The 16,671-nt window shown below is 37.7% G+C and overlaps 2 protein-coding genes across 2 annotated transcripts in view; one reads left to right on the top strand and one right to left on the bottom strand.

The window, feature by feature from the left end:
• LOC115433979 (zinc finger protein 271-like) overlaps positions 1-16,671 on the top strand; it is a gene marked incomplete at its 5' end in the record, with an annotated part of 219,668 nt that overhangs the window by 12,395 nt on the left and 190,602 nt on the right. The window lies entirely within an intron of this gene.
• Positions 1-16,671, bottom strand: part of LOC115434010 (zinc finger protein 431-like) — a 215,746-nt gene that overhangs the window by 124,962 nt on the left and 74,113 nt on the right. Inside the window, exon 3 of the mRNA XM_030155668.1 lies at positions 6,630-6,737. The gene's annotated coding sequence lies outside the window, so the exon portion shown is untranslated. The remainder of the gene's footprint in view (positions 1-6,629; positions 6,738-16,671) is intronic.

Raw genomic sequence — 16,671 nt, 5'->3', positions numbered from 1 at the left:
CAAATCCCCTATCAGTCTGTTTTCAGTGCAGCTTCTGTTATTGTCACCTTTAGATCAGGAAATAGGACTTTGTCCTGATGTGATGTGTTATCATGTGCATCACTGAGTGTTCTGTAAGTCTGATTAAAGCAGAGATGCAGAAACTGAAAGAATGATGGAATTCAAATAATGCTGGAATTGAAATAATGCTGAAATTGAAATAATGCTGGAATTGAAATAATGTTGGAACTGAAATAATGCTAGAATTCAAATAATGCTGAAATTGAAAATGCTAAAACTCAAAGTGCTGGAATTGAAATAATGCTGAAATTGAAATTATGCTGGAATTCAAATAATGCTGGAATTCAAATAATGCTGAAATTGAAATAATGCTGGAATTCAAATAATGCTGAAATTGAAATAATGCTGAAATTGAAAGTGCTGGAATTGAAATAATGCTGGAATTGAAAGCATGCTGGAAATCAAATAATGCTGGAATTCAAATAATGCTGAAATTGAAGGTGCTGAAATTGAAATAATGCTGAAATTGAAATAATGCTGGAATTCAAATAATGCTGAAATTGAAATAATGCTGAAATCGAAAGTGCTAGAATTGAAATAATGCTGGAATTGAAATAATGCTGAAATTGAAATAATACTGGAATTGAAAGCATGCTTGAAATCAAATAATGCTGGAATTGAAATAATGCTGAAATTGAAGGTGCTGAAATTCAAATAATGGTGAAATTGAAATAATGCTGGAAATGAAATAATGCTGACATTGAAATAATGCTGGAATTCAAATAATGCTGAAATCGAAAGTGCTGGAATTGAAACAAAGCTGGAATTCAAATAATGCTGAAATTGAAATAATGCTGGAATTCGAATAATGCTGAAATTGAAACAATGCTGGAATTCAAATAATGCTGAAAATTGAAATAATGCTGAAATCGAAAGTGCTGGAATTGAAACAAAGCTGGAATTCAAATAATGCTGAAATTGAAATAATGCTGAAATTGAAATAATGCTGGAATTCAAGTAATGCTGAAATTTAAATAATGCTGGAATTCAAATAATGCTGAAATTGAAAATGCTGGAATTTAAATAATGCTGAAATTGAAATAATGCTGAAATTGAAATAATGCTGGAATTGAAATAATGCTGGAATTCAAATAATACTGAAACTGAAAATGCTGAAATTGAAAGTGCTGGAATTAAAATAATGCTGGAATTCAAATAATGTGAAAATTGAAAATGCTGGAATTGAAATAATGCTGAAATTGAAATAATGCTGGAATTGAAATAATGCTGAATTCGTCAGACTCCTGCTCTCCAGGAGGCAGACTCAGGTAGGACCTCTTGATTTTTTCTCCATTTTTCATGGTTGTCATCATGTCTTTGTCTTCTGTGAATCTCCTTGGGGGCTTTTGTGAATTTGGAGGAAATTCAAAGTCTGTGATTTGAACTGGTCTGTTTTTTTCCAAGTGGACACCTAGTGCTGTCATCAGTCAGGTTTGGCCACAGTGCAGGATCATCAGCCACAACTGGAGGACCTTCCTTTGGTGAGAATTCAGGTGCAGGTGAGGAGGTGGTTTAGGAAGTGCTGGCTGGGACATCCTCTTGGGTTTCCTCAAAGGACTCCCCATAATCTACGCTGAATAAGACCATAATGATCAGCCTAATTATGACCATTTTAAATCATCCTAATTAGACATTATATTAGACTGGATAAATACTTTATTAACCCATAAAAACCCAAACACACACCATCGACCAAAACCATCTACTGATCTAAAATGTTAAACCCTTATTGATCCACTAATCCTATCAATACATGTCAGTAATTGGTGTAAAATGCAGTTTGTCGTCTTTTCATGGTCATCAGATATGACCCATTTGGATGTTCAGAGGCTCCGTAGTTACCGTGGAAACACTGTCATCTTCTACAGTATTGATTCACCAGTAAAACCCATGGAGTTGAATCAATGACAGTGAATGAACACAGTGGGTTTAATGTTTAATTAATGATATTTTTGCTGAAAACATAACTTTCCCCCAATTTTTTTCTGATTTGATAAAATAACCTTTGAATTTACTCTGAGCTTTAATGAACATCTGCATGATCAGTGAATTAAATATAGGAAAATACATGATTTACACTGAAAAAACTTCAAATACATAATACATACATACATAATATTACAATAAATGGTGACAAATCACTTTAGAAAGGTTATAAATAGGGAAAAATCTATTTGGGAACTGACACAAAAGTATCAGTGGGTCTTTATGGGTTAATCCCAAATTAGGAAATTGCTTTTTTGCAGCAGCATTAAGTATAGTAAGAAACAGAAGAATAATAGAAGCACACAATAAAGAATACAAATACACAAAATAAAATAAAATAATTAATAACTAACACACATACCTTCATCTTTAGAGGTTGTGGCCACTTTGTGAGTAGAAACAGCCACTGATTATTTACCAGAGGCCTGGTCTGCCAAGTGATGGGGGTTAACTAATATGGTAAAGAAACTGACCACTTAAAGCTGCCGATGGAAAAACACAAAAGGAGAATGAAGAAAAAATCCACCAATAGGCAAGGCTGAAGTTTAAAAAAGGTAAACCCAGAATCTGGTTTATTGAAAACAGCAATGATTCACAAAAATCCAAACACTGTGAGTTGTCAGAGAAGGCAGTTTACCACTAGTATCCCATCAAAGACACTATTCGTCTGACCCATAAAAATCTTCTTCATTACATTTTATAGTCTTTAGTGACTCTTTGAAGTCTCCCATGTTTAGTTACTCCCATATTCAGTTACATAAGTTCAACAAACACATATGATTGGTTAACAATTGCTGGGTAAAACACGTCAGTACATACGCCAATCACTCTAAGCACACACCCATTTGAAAGTTCCCTTTCAGTTTAACAAGTGCATTGGACATCTGCAAAATCTGCAAAATAGCACTTATGCATTTGACAGTTTGATCAAGGGTCAGGCCTTGGTCTAACATTAGCGCAGGGAGGCTAGCATTTCTTGACCACAGTAAGTTTCCAAGTTCATAATTCAGATTACACTCAGCTCACCTTAACCACAAAAAATGTCCACATTGTGCAACAGGCACATTGTGCTGAACCTGACCTTTTCATCACTGTTCAGCACAAAGGTGAAAATACACAAAGTATAAATCAGAATACAGCTTAGATTTGTAAATCAAAAACACTCATCAAGCAAACAACTTATAACATTTCATTTCTTCTTTTGTTTTTGTTCATACATTTTCACTTTGTTTTTTATATTGAGGTCAGCAGCGTCACAATAGTGTGAAGAAAAGTACAGAGCCTTTTTGCATGGCCTAGAGGAAGATTCAAAGTCACACTCCATCTGCCATTTAGCATAAGATACAAACACATCAAATTCGGACAAAGTCATATTTCACTGATAGAAACGTGACAATAACTGAACCTGTACTGATAACATACCCAATTATTAATAAAGTAAGTAATAAAGTAGGATATTGTAAAGAAACCAATAACTGATTTATTCCACTTGAAATCTTTATAATTGCAGGATATTCTATATGATTTAAAAAGTAAAAAATAATATTGTTCCAAATAGCACTCAAGATTTCTTTCAATTTAGACAGAGTAATTATAATTTCAGAGGTTTTTATATTTGTGAATGGACTTAAGTGAGGACAGATGTAAAATGTAGATTGGATGTGGGTTGTGGGTGTGAAATTATGGGATGGACTTGGGTCTCTCTCCAATGTGGGTCCGTTGGTGGATTTTTAGGGGTTCAGCTTTGGTGAAAGACTTCCCGCACTGGTCACAGTTATATGGTCTTTCTCCAGTGTGGATGCGTTGGTGTTTCTTTAGGTTACTTGCTGTGGTGAAAGCCTTTCCACAGCGGTCACAGTTATATGGTCTTTCTCCAGTGTGGATGCGTTTGTGGATTTTTAGGTGGTCAGCTTTGGTGAAAGACTTCCCGCACTGGTCACAGTTATATGGTCTTGCTCCAGTGTGGATGTGTTGGTGTTTCTTTAGGTAACTTGCTGTGGTGAAAGCCTTTCCACACTGGTCACAGTTATATGGTCTTTCTCCAATGTGGATGCGTTGGTGGATTTTTAGGTCACTTCCCGTGGTGAAAGCATTCCCACACTGGTCACACTTATAGGGTTTTTCTCCAGTGTGAATGTGTTGGTGACGTTTAAGCACAATCATTTGGGTGAAACTCCTTCCACACTGGTCACACTCATATGGTCTTTCTCCAGTGTGGATGCGTTGGTGGAATTTTAGGTAACTTGCTCTGGTGAAAGCATTCCCACACTGGTCACACTTATAAGGTTTTTCTCCAGTGTGAATGTGTTGGTGACGTTTAAGCACATTCATTTGGGTGAAACGCTTTCCGCACTGGTCACATTCATATGGTTTTTCTCCAGTGTGGCTGCGTTGGTGATATTTAAGACCATTCATACGGGTGAAACTCTTTCCGCATTGGGCACAGGCATATGGTTTTTCTTCAGTGTGGATGCGTTGATGTTGTTTTCGTTGACTTGCTGTGGCGAAAGCATTTCCACACTGACCACACTCATATGGTCTTTCTCCAGTGTGGATGCGTTGGTGGATTTTTAGGTAACCTGCTGCGGTGAAAGTCTTCCCACACTGGTCACATCCATATGGTTTTTCTCCAGTGTGGGTGCGTTGGTGACGTTGAAGCCCATTCATTTGGGTGAAACTCTTTCCACATTGGTCACACTCATATGGTCTTTCTCCAGTGTGGATGCGTTGGTGGATTTTTAGGTCACTTGCTGCGGTGAAAGTCTTTCCACACTGCTCACAGGTGGGCCTTCCATCCATGTTTGCTGGAATCAGGTGATCTTTGTCTAGAAAAAACTTTCAGGTTTCACTTTAAATCCCCCTTTGGCTTCTCTCTACATCAAAACACAAAGAAACAGAAGAGGTGGTCACTGAAACGCAATGGAATGGAACACAACAAACACATCCCTTTCAAACCAGGTTAAGCAGACAGACAAAATTAACGAGTTAGATCATTAATAGGACATTTTCAAACATTTAACAACTCAGTCCTCTTATTCTACATGTGAAAATTGATGCAGATTCAACAATGTACAAATGAGTCACAACAATTACTTGTTTTATAAAAAAAAAACCTCAGAACTCGTAGCACTACCACAATCATATGACGTTACCTAAGGTCACCAACTTGGAACGTTTTAAATCATGAACTTGTTCAGGTTTTCTGAGGAAATTTAAGTTGGACATGTTCAATCTGCACATGAAAACCCCAAAATATGTCATTTATTGTCACCACTAGGTGGCACTATGAGTCAGACTCAATATTGTCATGTCATTATGTTCAGGGTGTGAGTCTTATCATGCACATGAAGTTTGGTGCTGATTGGACAAAAAACTGTTGAGTTAAACCAGTTTTCTTTTTCTTGGTGATACATCCAAATTCACCGCTGCACCCTGAACACATCAAGTAACGACCGCCCACCATTTAATGGAGATCAGGACTGGGCAAATGAGAGGAATTTGCATTTCAACAGGTTTGAATCTGTCCTGACTCCAGCCCCCACCTCTTCAGGTCCCTCTTCACACCTCTCCAGTATGGACCCCCCCCAGCTGTTATTATTGCCACCTCTGCCCCTCCCTGTAACAGAGGAGCCCCTCCAGTCACCTCCTACCCCCCTCTCCCTCATATGGACCAGCTGAGGAGGGGGCTCAGGGAGACAAAGGCCAGGAAAGCCAACAATTACAACAAACATCAGAAGTACAATGGGGGTGGGGTGGGGGGGTTCACCAAGGAGCCAGAACTAAACATTACATTACAACTCCATCTACCAATAGTCTGCATCATCTCATATCACATCATCTCAACAAGAAAAGTCAAAACACAACAATAGCATTAATGATACGAGTTCTGCAATATCTGCAAAAGAACACAATACAAAACAGCAGTTCAAAGAAGCAAAGCAACTGATTCAAACAACAACAGATACTCAAATGTTAAAAGGACAAACAATATTTGATATAACCTCACATACAAACAACACATGACTCACTAAGGAGCAAGAACAAAGTGAAGTTTGTTTTACATTACAACTCCATCTACTAATAGTCTGCACATGTACTGAGCAACAGGAGGAAAAATCCCTCCTCATCTCCTGCTCCATACACGACAAATTCAGTCAGACGACCTAGACAGCAGCTATCTGTGAGACATGAACGCACTAAACTCTGCTAACTCTCATCTCTGATAAAACCATCTGCAAAACTAAAAACACACAAACACTTATACGGTGTATGAAACATCAGGAATACATATTTCTGTAAACCAACAGTCAACCTGGACTATGTCTGAATTAAAACTAAATGAAAGTTGCAGAAGTTCCCTCTTTATAAATCTAGGATTAACCACCATTTCACAAACTCCAGACCTGTTTCAGTTCGACCTCAGTTCTCACAAATTCTAGAAAAACTATTCAGTAAAGGGTCGGACAAATTCATAGATAAACGTAAAGCAGAGCAGAGGAACTGCACTGGCATTAAGAAACTCAACACAGGAAATCAGCAGTTCAATAAATCCAAACCATCCCACAGTTGGAGTATTCACTGACCTCAGAAAAGCTTTTCAGTCCTAAAGATCCAATCTGTGACCCAGCAGCTCCAGAAGGTCTGTATGATGGCTCTGCATTTCCAGGATTTCATCCACTGAGGCAGGAAATCTACAAGTGGAACAAACAAACAGCAGACAGGACTTGAACATCCTCCACTAGGGTTTCTCAACAGGGGTGGGACCGCCCCCCAGGGGGCGTTCTGGATGACAAAGCTGAGAGGGGGGTGCTCAGGCACAAACGGGGGCGTTAGTCACTGTTATTCATCACAGTGTAGAAGTATCTATATCAGAACAAACTCTGTTCTATTGAACAGGAAATAAGATTCAACTCTGTATTTTGGGCGGGATTAGAAATATCAGCGCTGCTGGTGCTCTGGTTTTCCTACTACCGCCATGTTATCTCCATAGCAACGGCCCTAAACAAACTCCTATGCAGCGCATAGAAAACAACCGGAGCATGTTCAAGCAGCGCGAGGACTGAAAAGGAAATCCATCCAAACTCACGTGACCGTCTCCGCTTCACTGCACGAGAGTTATTAGCTCCGGTACCGGCTAACTATAGCGGAGAGCACCGAGATATCCAGGAGGAAAAAGACTTGGGTAGATTTGAGCTCAAACTGCTCCTAAGTATGAAAAGATGAGAATCTGTGTCCAAACCCACCGACTAACATCGAGTAGAATGAAGTTGGATGAAGCCGCTTCACGGCTTGTCTCTGGCTCTAACAGCAAAAGCAAAGGAGGAACAAACGGGGCGGGCACTTCCGGGAATGACAACAGCTGCATTCTGATTGGTTGGTCATGTCAATACAGCGTTGTGATTCGTCGCTGTAATGCGCGCGCATTCAGGAGCAGAAAGCGGGACATTTGTCATTATTTACAATCGGAGTCAAACAGCAAAAGAAAATGACAAGCAGTTGTTGTGCTGTTAACTGCACAAACCAGCAAAAGGATGGATGGAAAATGTAGAATATCCTGAGGGGATCTCATCCGTTTGTCCAAAGCAGAAGCAGATTGTGGCTCCAGGCCATTAAAAGGGCGGGTTGGGGTCCTGAAGGTCCTAAAGGTGGAGAGTGTGTGCAGCGACCAAGGACGTTATTGTCATGGGACACGAAAGTGTCGAGTTCTATAGTTTAAAAAGTCACAGCTGAGCACGGAGGAAAAAATGCACTTTGTCTTGTCTTCATCCTCTCCTTAGTGTGTGTGTGTGTGTGTGTGTGTGTGTGTGTGTGTGTGTGTGTGTGTGTGTGTGTGTGTGTGTATGAGGGGGCGGGGCCAGGCCCTGGGCAGAGTGCAGCACACACACATACACACACACACTAAGTGGTTCCAGTCTCATGCATCTCAAAGTGTTTCAAAGCCAGAAGAAGAAAAATGACACCAGCGCCTCATGAAGACTACGTTCAGTGTTGGAAGTTGTTTTTATTCTTTCGTTCCACTCTTGTGTTTTTTGGGTGAAAAATGCAGATTTCAGCAGGATTTGATCTCATGACTTTGGATTCTATAGTGAGGATGGACTTTTGCACTTTGCTTAGATCAGTAGGCTGAAGCACAGGTCAGTACTTCAATGGTAATTTTACCAGAATAAGAAATGTATAAACCTGAAACCTGGAAAAACAAGAAAGGAATGAAATTTTGGAAAAATCTGTCCTGCTGTGGGATATGAACTGACAATCTCAAAACTTGTATGGGTATGTGACATGCACTACAGCTGATCTGTAGATATGAAGTATTTTTTACGAGTATAAGACCTGTAAACTTGAACCCTGAGTACAGACTCTGCTCCATCTCCTACCAGGGTGTAGGCCTTTGGTAGTGATGTGACGTTCATGAACGAATCGAATCTTTTGAACGGCTCTTTGAAATGAACGATGTGAACCGAGTCTTTGTAAAGAGCAGTTAATTTTTGTTTTTTGTTTTTTTTTTGTTAAAGGAGGGAGTGTCCGATTGCCTGTCAATTTACCAACATAATGTTCTTGTTCTGAGAATTGCACTATAGTTCAGGTATTTAATTAATCACTGTTGTGTTTTGTGCAGTTTTTTCCGTATGTTTACACATATTTATTGTTCTTGTTTTGAGGAAAATAAAATGTTATTTCATGAGAAAATGTTTTATTTTCTTCTTCATTTTTATTCTACAGACTAGTCCACATAATGTACTGGGATGTTTTTGGTTAAATTCCAGCATTTGTCTAATGTCACCTCATGTCATGGATTTAACCCACACATTTGAACAAACTATTCTTTTTTATGGTAAGATAATATTTACTGCTGCGCCAATTAAACACCTTTAAAATGGAATGTCAATCATCACATGTAGCCTATTTAGTCATTCAAACATTGATGTTTTAAAATAATACAAAAAACATGAAAGAGCCAGTCTGTTGAACGACTCCTGATTGAACGACTCCCTTCAAAGAGCCAACAGTCCCATCACTAGCCTTTGCTTCTCAGATCTGAGGAAGGGGAACTGAACCAGACCAACAGTGATGTGAAGGGTCTTCTGCACAGAGCTCACCACTCCACCAGCCTCACCTGCCATGTGACAGAGTCTGGTCCACACCAGCTCTGAACAGGAAGTGCCCTGACATGACTTTAGTTCAGATTTGGCGCTAGATAAATCAAACTGGATTCGATTTGGATTCTTAGTCTGGTCTTAGACTGTTTTATCCATGTAGACTGATGTTCACAGTGCTGTCAGAGGTTGGATGGATTACCTGCAGATGTTTGTGCTGTCTGTTTTTTGTCCCTGCTTCTGTAAAGTCCTGGACCAGTTTTAGACCACTGAGCTTTTATTACTTACTATTACTTGATTTCTCCCTGAATATTTTTTCCTTTCAGGGGGGTGGGGTAAAAATCACAGCTTATCTTAACAGAGTGGGTCTTGCTCCTGTTATCTCTGATTGGTGAAGTTGTGACCAAGGACCTGGACCTACACCACTGAGTTATTTGACAGTTAGGGATGATGTGCTGGAACTTGTACTTATTTTTTGTTTGTTTTTACTTGAAAACACAGAAAAGTACAGTTGATGTATCAGGGTATTGAACTTTCCATCTCTGGGTTTAAAGCATGGGTTTGCACCAGACTGAACCAACGACTCTGGTAAACAGGTCTGTTGTTTTTAAGCTTTTAAGTCTACTGTTTGGTGGTGGTCTTCAAAAATAATCAGAGAACCATGAGCCCAGGTCCATTTGGGACCTTGAAAGACTCTTATCAGACTGAGCTATTGTGACAACTGCACAGTCAGACTCATTCTAGAGGTTTAGTCTCTGCATTGGGGGCTGAACTTCAGAACAGTAACAGATAATACAAGACTTGAACTCAGGTCCATGTCGGACTGGTCAAGTGTTCAACCAGACTGAGCCAGTGACGATGAAGGCTAACCCTCTTGTTTTTAAGGATTTAGACCTACTATTTAGGTGGAGTGGTTTAAAAAGGTGGACTTCGAATTTTCATAGTAGAGTTTAATGTGAACCCTGGTTTGTCAAACACACTCTGGAAACCTCACATACATAAAGTAACTGCAAAAGTAACAGAGTATTGGAGTCAGTGTTGTCAACGTGGCAACTTTTTTTTTTAAAGTGACCAGTGACAAATCTATGGACTTTTTCTGGTTCTACTGGAGACTGTTATTGTATTTGGAGACTGTGACGTGAAAGCACGTATCATCCTGAACAGTAAGTGATCTGCATTGGAAAGCTTTTTATTTTTTTAGTGAACATAAGAATCAAGCACATAGATGGGTACAGACGCTGTCCACACAACATAAGCAATAAAGAAGCCAGGTTAACATGACTGGGATGATAACAGCAAATATCAGAATCAGAAACATTAAATATTACAGAAAAAAACTAAAGAAAAAAAAAGGAAGAAGAATAAACAAATTGAAATAGAAACACTGGGAAACTTTGAGGTGATTTTCAATCCTCAGAGTTTAAATATTTACAAACTGAGTTCTAGATCATATGCAGATTTGACCCAGTGTACGAGTTCAGTTAAAGTCTATGGAGTCCATGTTGTTGACAGTCTATGATCCAACAGCAGAAGGATGAGGAGAACTCCAACCTTCACACAAACATAGAGTCCTCCTCCCAGTGCTGTGTGGAGGACACATGTCAACATTCAACTCAACCACATTTGAATCTGTTTACACACAACATTTCACACTCCTTCATCACCATAACCTGCTGGAAAACAGTCAAACAACACAAGAAACTAAACACAACTGAGTCTATGTTTGAATCAGACTTAAAGAACACTCAGTGATGCACATGATAACACATCAAATCAAGACAAAGTCATATTTCACTGATATAAACATGACAAGAACAGAACCTGTACTGAAAACAGACCTACTGATAATAGAAAGAGTTTATGAAGCTACATTTATAGGTGTTATCGGAGATAGTAAACTGTGTTGGAAACCTCATATTGAGTCTATTCAAAGTAAAGTGTCCAAATCTATAGACATACTGTAGAAAACAAGGGCCTGACTGAACAAAAACAGCCTGTACACGATCTATTGTTCTGTGGTTCTGTCCTACTGAACATATTGTGCAGAAATATGGAGAAAAACTATTATAGATACATTAGTAAAATGACAAAACAGAACTATTAGAATAATTAATAAAGTAGGATAATTGGAAACAACTAACGATTGATTCAACTTAAAACCTTCAAATTGCAGGATAGTGTATATATTTAAATACTGTATATGATTTATAAAGTAAAAAATAATATTGTTCCAAATTAAATTAAGACAGAGTAATTAGAATGGAAGAGGTTTTTATATTGGTGAATGGACTAAAGTGAGGACAAATATGGATTTGGGTTATGGGTGTGAAATTATGGGATGGATTTGATGATGAATTTAAGTTGTTCACTACTCTGACAAAGTTGAATAAATGCCATAAGTATAAAATCCTTCAGGAATATGAAGTTGAGATGGTAGATGTGTTTTTGTTGTTGTTGATTCTTTGGTTATAATGAGAATGTTCGATGCTGAACACATTTAATTTAATGTCAGCAGTGGATCAGGGGAAAAGGAGAGGCACTAAAATAAGCTTTTGCTTCTAGCGTTTTCCTTTTTTGGTTTTTATGTTTATTATAATTATTGTACTATGTGAAATGAATAATGTACAAACCAAAATAAACACTTCATTCATTCAATTCAACAAGTGGAAAAAGTAAAACATTAAGAAGTAACTGAACAAATAATGAGTGGATGTCGTTAAAGGGTGATTATGGTAAATACTTTTGTCTCATGTTTCAGGTCCACTTTAGAATTAGAATAAAACAAGGTGATTACGTAGAACATTGAACAACAGAACATGACTAAATGTTTGTTCCAGTTCCATTGATGTCCTGGACTTTCTGATTCATCCAGTGGTTCTTCTTTACCACAGTCATCAGCAGTTCAACACATTTTCAATCAAATCAAACACATTCTGCAGGTCAGGGTTAGACCAGCGGAAAAATGTTGAATCCAGTTTGATGTTCAGGTAAACACTGGACCAGACCAGTACCAGATTGGACCACTAGATGGAGCACTGACTGGTTGTGACATCTCCTTTGGTGGTCGTGAACTTTCTGCTAAACAGACTTCCTCCTCCAATGGAATGTGATCTCCTTCATGTTGTCGGCCTCAGTTTGGGACTAAACCACTACCAGCTCATCAGTCATTCTGTCTCAGTTATATTATGTTCATCATGTTGTTTCTAACTGATGTAAATCCAGCTGTGTGAACCCCAACCAGAAACAGAATCACAACAAGTTACCGATTAAAGTCCACAGAGCCAATGAGAAGTAGTATCGCCATAGAAACCAGGTCCTTGTTGACCTCCACTAGTTGAACTTTTCACCTGGTGGCAGGTTGAGCTTCAGTAACGTCACTGTTTTGTGAAGGTGGTGCATTAGAACACACTTCTGTACTCTGAGGACAACAAAACACAGCCTTCAGTCTGATGTTTGTCTTCACATCTGGATTCTGTGAAGTCTGATCTGGAGGTTTTGAAGTCTGATGTTCTTGTCAGAAGTGGGTGCTGCTGGTTCACACACACTGTGTTTCTTCTTGTCATCTGATGCTGAGGGACATTTTGGTCCAGATGTTGACGATTCACATCTGCGCTGATGATAGCAGAGGGCAGAGGATGACGGGAATCTTTCATCACATTGGAAACATTCAAACTGTTTAGGTGTGTTATGACACTGACCTGTTCCACTAGAGTCCAATGTCTAACTTTTTGTACAACTGTTCAGTTTTTGTCCTTTGAGGAAATGTTTGACACGTTCATGTTTAGTACGTTGTGAACCTGTGACAAAAGATCTGTGACAGAATCTGCACTGGTAGGGTTTCTCTACCAGTGCAATAATACACTATAAGAAAAAAAAAAAAGAAAAAACACAATAATACACTATAATAAAAGAAACACAATAGTCCACTATATGAAAAAAAGAAAAACACAATTAACTAGAAGAAAAAAACAACAACATAATAATACAGGATAAGAAAAAAAAAACAAAACACAATAATACACGATAAGAAAAAACCCCCACAATAATACACCATAAGAAACAAAAAAGAAAAAACACAATAATACACTATAATAAAAGAAACACAATAGTACACTATAAGAAAAAAGAAAAACACAATTAACTATAAGGAAAAAAAACCATAATAATACAGCATAAGAAAAAAAACACAATAATACACTATAAGAAAAAAACACAATAATACACTATAAGAAAAAAGCACAATAATACACTATAAGAAAAAAGCACAATAATACACTGTGAGAAAAAAAAACACAATAATACACTATAAGAAACAAAAGCACCTCCTTTGGTTTGGATTCCAGGAGACATTCACTGTCACATCTTTTTGACCACATAATGCTTCTGTAGTGTCACAATAAGGTTGATAATATTTGTTCCGTCCACAGTCGCATTAATTTTGGATTATTGATGATGGAGAATCGGACGGCTGCATCAAGTCTTCATCCCATCCCAAATTGGAGTCTGGACTTTCTGGAGGTGAATCCATGTGTGAAAATGATGTCTGATTCTCCCTGAACCATTCTGTCACAAGCCTGATGATCCTGATCAATCCGCTCATTGTCCAATCTGTAGGACATTAAAGATATGCATCTGCAGATTTCACACAGTTTAGGAGTTCAGTCCAAGTCTATGGAGTCCATGTTGTTGACAGTCTATGATCCAACAGCAGAAGGATGAGGAGAACTCCAACCTTCACACAAACATAGAGTCATCCTCCCAGTGCTGTGTGGAGGACACATGTCAACATTCAACTCCACACTGGAATCTGGGATACACTGGAAAAAACAAACAAACAAACAAAAAAAAAACATATTACAGTGAACCCTCACACTTCGCGGTTAATGGGGGCTGTGACCCCCCCACGAATGGTGAAAAACCGCGATGTGGAGTACCACACAATATATGTACATGTACATGTACACGCGTACGCAAAATCTACGGAATGTACACTCACTTTGACGATCTCTCCTCTGTGCGTGGCTGACGAAGATCTTGATGATGACGATGATGACGATGACTCTTGATGATCGATGGTAATGAAGATGATGGACTGCCTGTGCAGGTGTGAAGTATGGAATGTGATACCTGCACAGGTGCTGAGGGAGAGCTTTACTGCTCTCCTGAGGACGCCTCCTCGTCAGCTATTAATATGGGCAGAGGAGACGGATCGTCGACCAACTCCCCTTCCGAGAGAGTAGGAGAGGCTGGCGGAGGTACAGGCTGCAGGAGGAGGAGATGAGCGAGCAGGAGTACGAGTGTGGATATTTTTGAAAAATCCGCGATGTACTGAGACCGCGATTGCTGAGACCGCGAACTGTGAGGGTTCACTGTATTTCGTCAGCAGGGGTGCCGAAAAAATACTGTTAAATAACAGAAAATAAGCATCTCATAAAAATATGGTCATTTTCCATAATTAAAATACAGTTTTTTGCCCTAACTTTACATGGGATTTTACTTTTTTATGTTTCATAAAGAATATTTACATGTATTAAAACAATCCAATTCCATATCCAATTCCATATATATATATACATATATATATATATATATATATATATATATATATATATATATATATATATATATATATATATATATGAGACTCAGTTGTCCAATCCACTGATAAAAACTGTATTTGGACAGTTTATCAGTGCTTATACATGTTCTACATTCACAAAAATACATTTATTCAACATTTTTGTTGTGAAACCTCCTGTAATTACACAACATATTTGTCAATTAACAAACAAGTCTGGTTCAACTGACAGAACTAATACTTCTGTCACGGTTCATTGTCAGCAATTTTATCTCGTTTTATTATTTTTTTTTACATTATTAAACTTTAAATTAACAGTTTAATCTCAAAAACAGAAAATAAATATTTGTGAAATGACGATATATTTGCAAATGTATTTTTAACTGTATTTTTCTGAAAAAAAAAAAATCTTTTAAAAAACAGAAATTTTTGGGTTATTCACAGTTACAGTTTTTTCATGTTATTTTACATTTGACATGTAAAATCACAGTCTGTTTTTGGAATTTCATTGATATTTTCCTGTATCTTAAAAATACAGGAAAAATCTGTAAAATAAATGATAAAAATTCTGTTAAATTACAGATTTTTTTTACAGTGTACACACAACATTTCCCACTCCTTCATCACCATAACCTGTTGGAAAACAGTCAAACAAATGCAAGAAACTAAACGTAAGCGAGTCTATGTTTTAATCTGACTTCAGAAACACCCAGTGATGCACATGATAACACATCAAATCAAGACAAAGTCACATTTCGCTGATAACAACTGTTAGGTTTCTCTGCAAATCCACCTTTGTCTTCTTTCTACATTAAACCAAAGAAAAAGAAGAGGTGGTGACTGAAATGGAACAGAACAAACACATGTGTTCAGGACCAGATGAAGCAGACAGACTAAATGAACTAGTTAGGTCATCGACAGGACATTTTCAACACAACCAATATTTGATGGTTTCTCCTTAACACATGTGTTTCCTGTATGAGACCAGAACAGAACAGATAATAACACAGATTTTGATTGAGATTGAAAATTGTCAGGTTCTCTCCAGTGTTGGCAGATTCTGTAAATAGTTACAGAATCACAAAACACTGCAACAACTTATTTAGTTTGGTCATTGAAAGGAAAATCAAACCAATTCAATGTATTATTATTATTATTATTATTATTATTATTATTATTATTATTATTATTATTATTAGGGCCTGAGTGCTGAGAACTGTCTGCAAAGGCCCTACTGTACATTAGGGATGTAACGGTACAGGTTCTCCACGGTTCAGTCCGGTCAAAATAAACCATCTATTGTAAATGTGTTTATTTGGGTTAAAGCTAAAAGATAGTCAAGGTCCATTTTGTGAAGAAAAAACTGCCGACATATTGTCAACTTGGTAGCATCAATGCCAATCTCCTCTGCACCATAAGTAGTGGGGGTACCTCTGACTGAGGGGGGAATTAAAAAATAAATAAATAAAAATCATGCAAAAAAAATGGAAATTAATGTGGACAGTAAATTTATAATGAAATAACCAATTACAGCAGCTGTCATGTAAAAAAAATATTTTCTGAAGTTTGATCTTAGCAGTTATTTCATGGTGTGTGCTTTGATGGTACTTCATCTCCAGTACCAAAATACTCCTTTATGACTCCTTACATCCAATTTAAAAATACAATTAAACAATAGTATCATGGAGCTGATGGAAAAAATCGACATGGTGGAAGTTGTTTCAGAATAAAGCTGTTCATTCTAGTGTAAGATGTTATGAGAACAGAAAGTCACAGTTTGACAAAAAGAATGAAATAAAATAAGAAACACAGACAAAAACACAACCTGGTGCACATATGATCTAAAAATGAGCAGGAATTTCACTAAACTAGTCACATATCTGAGTCTATTTTCAGTCCAAAAGGAACAGATTTGATGAGGATTGAATGTTTTTTGTCAACATACGTGTCTGT

Source organism: Sphaeramia orbicularis, chromosome 2 (genome assembly GCF_902148855.1).
Source record: "Sphaeramia orbicularis chromosome 2, fSphaOr1.1, whole genome shotgun sequence".
In the NCBI taxonomy this organism is placed as follows: domain Eukaryota; kingdom Metazoa; phylum Chordata; class Actinopteri; order Kurtiformes; family Apogonidae; genus Sphaeramia; species Sphaeramia orbicularis.
Note: the sequence above shows the minus strand (reverse complement) of the source record. Positions and strands in the feature narration are given on the sequence as shown.